The sequence below is a fragment of the Chinchilla lanigera genome, unplaced genomic scaffold (genome assembly GCF_000276665.1).
Source record: "Chinchilla lanigera isolate Chin_1 unplaced genomic scaffold, ChiLan1.0 scaffold00111, whole genome shotgun sequence".
In the NCBI taxonomy this organism is placed as follows: Eukaryota; Metazoa; Chordata; class Mammalia; order Rodentia; family Chinchillidae; genus Chinchilla; species Chinchilla lanigera.
Genome location: NW_004955512.1, coordinates 6,026,248 through 6,029,086, shown reverse-complemented (window position 1 = coordinate 6,029,086; position 2,839 = coordinate 6,026,248). Strand labels below are relative to the sequence as shown.

At 39.9% G+C, this 2,839-nt stretch overlaps 1 protein-coding gene across 1 annotated transcript in view; it reads left to right on the top strand.

Annotated features, from left to right (window-relative positions):
- Window positions 1-163: 163 nt before the first annotated feature.
- Window positions 164-2,839, top strand: part of LOC102012115 (retinal dehydrogenase 1-like) — a gene marked incomplete at its 3' end in the record, with an annotated part of 55,224 nt that continues 52,548 nt past the window's right edge. The window contains 1 exon segment of the mRNA XM_013506549.1: window positions 164-254.

Here is a 2,839-nt window from a genome sequence, read left to right as displayed (position 1 = left end):
GTCACAGGTTTCGGTTTTGTAAACGAATTCGTCTGCAAATAGTGCCCTGTCTCCAGATGAGATGTCAGTGTTAGAAAACTGGTTTTTTAAGGATTTAAACTGAAAGTCAACAGCTTCCTGCTCTACGTGTTACATATAAGTAGTGTCTTTTTTTTTGTCTCAGTCTGTTCACCCAATCATAACCCAATATGCAAATAAACTTTAGCCAGTGCAGATAAAAAGGAACAAATAAAGCCAAGTGCTGTATCAGAATCAAATTGCTGAGCCTGTCACCTGCATTTCAGGAGCTGAACCAGAAATGTCCTCAGCAAAACTAGAGATACCTGCCCCACTGAGTGATTTGAAGATTCAGTATACTAAGGTTAGTAACACTTTGTGCGCTGCTCTCCCTGGGTTTCCATAAGGTAAATTTATTTGAAGCATAAAAGGCCAACTTAAGTAAAGTTGTATAAAGAGCCTTTTGCAAATACAAAAATAAAGTCTTGTTTAAAATGTAGGGCTGGCTGGATACAGTGATGCATGACTGTAAGCCCAGCACTTAGGAGACTGAGACAGGAGGATTGCTATGACTTGGAGGCCAGCCTAGACTACAGAGTGAATTCAAGGTCAGCCTGAACTATGTGATGAGACCCTGTCTAAAAAAATAAAAAATTAAAATAAAAAAATTAAATTAAAAAAAATAAAATATAGGTCTGGGTTTCATGATCTAATCATGTAACAAATTCTCAATTGTATAAGGCAATGTTTTGCTAATTTATTTCTTAAAATATTTTCAAATGAAAGGAATTCCTTTCTGTGTGAAAGATTCTTGTACTAGAATTTAGTGGACTTTAGTACACAGTGCCTCATATTTAAGAAGGCAGTTATCAAAGAGCTATAAAAGCCTTTTGGAGGAGAAGATTCTAGCCAGACTGAGAGGAGTAAAAACAGTAAGATCCTTTTCTAAGGTTAGTTTAGAGGCTTTCGGATCCAGAAGGGCCCATGTTGTCACTGTTCCTAAGCAGGCTGGCCATGTCTTGGTCATTATGTCCAGTCTCCGTCTCAAATATCCTACCAGCTACTGTGTAGGCCCTCGGTCCTGGGTTAAGATTTCCAGGGTGATTTCATTTTTCTTAGAAATATATCAGTTGATGAATTGCCCTACGGGAGGATTTAATGTAGGAGAGGGTAAAAGTACTTGTTTGAGTTTTTGAAACACCTGCTGAGAGTGTGGTTCTCAAATTAAAATATGAGTATTAGATTTTTGAGGTATCTTGGGAGTTTTTGGCTAACTGATAAAGTCCAAAACCTGGACTCTAGAGATGGCAAAGTCCCCCAAATCCCCCAAATTGCTTTAAGGTTTTCACAAGGGGAAAAGGAAGTAATTAGTTTAACACACTCTCCGTAATTTTGAAATTATTTCACTGAGGAACTACAAAGTCATGTCTTAGATCAAGAAACTTTCTATTCCTTCTTGGGTAAAAAGCTTAATAGGACCAAGTATACTGGTTTCAGAGTTTCTGAGAATGGGCAACATAAGAGGACATCACCCACATTTTGGACTTTAGATAGAAGATTTTTCTAAATAAGTGAGGGCTCTCTCTATACCCTTGGAGCAACAGGTTACTGAGATTAACTGCGTAGCCTGAACAGAGGGATCTTTAAAAGTAAAAAGGAATTATGAGTCAGGGCAGAAGACTATGAAAAAAATGTGTCCTTTGAATCTAAAACTGTAAACCATGCAGTATCTTCAGGGATCTCAGATAGGAACATGCATGGATTACCAACCATGGGATGTAAAGGCCCTACCGCCTCGTTTACTAGTCAAAAAGTTTGAAATAGTCTCCACCCTCCACGGGATCTTGACCTAGCCCCAATCTCCTGAATGAGTGGATGGTGAACAATTTACATAAAAGAGACAAGTGGCATAATTTTTAGGGCTCCAGGAAGGTCAAAACCCTTTAATGAGATTAGAGATTCCCTGGGAGTTGAGACGTAGAACTTCTCTGGGTCAGCCTGTATTTGTTTGGTTTTTAAACAAAGGAAGGGGATACTGAGGCAAGCACCGCAACTGAGCAGGGCCTTGGGAGTCAGTTTAAAGAATTCTCCAAATAGTACATTTCACCAAGTAAGAGAACTACCTTATCTCTAAGGTTTGCAGTGTATTGCTTTGGAAGAGGGAGCATCAGCATCCCGTGTCCTTGGTTACCTCACCATGCACGTGCTCTTTTACAACACAGCCCAAGGTCCCTGTGTTCAGCCCCTTAACCCTGTACAACCCGGTCTCCAACAACCAGCCACTGCGTTCTTGAATGCTCAAGGGCTATTTCAAGGTTTAAAAGGGTCTTGCACTTTTAAATTCTTGATTACAGGCTGTAATCCTTTTTTAGCCTTCAGTCTCAACAGATACTGTCTTTGGTGAGGAAAACAGTAGGGTCTTTTAAATGAATGACTGTAGATGTTGCCTTATTGCCGCTATTTTATTTTTTCTGACTAGCCCAGACTTTTGGGTTACCCTCTGTCTCTACCAGGGGAAGGTAGAGTCCTAATTTTGGTGCATATAAATAGTTGTGTTTAGAAGAGGTAAGCTATCCTATGCTAGCAGAGGGGGTGAGCTTTCTGACAAAATTAAAAAGGCATGAGAGAATAAAAAATTGTGCCAAGTGCTGCCAAGGGGCTGTGACAATTATCTGGCTGTAGGTTTTTTGGTTATACTCTGATGGTCATACTGACTAAGAAAGGCAGGCTGGAGTTCCAGGGTAATGGAGAACAAGATCCCTGTGTCAAGGAGAGATTTGTATCTCCTAGAATTAGAATTACCTGGGGCTGGTGGACAGAGATGAAAGTTGGATTTAAAGGA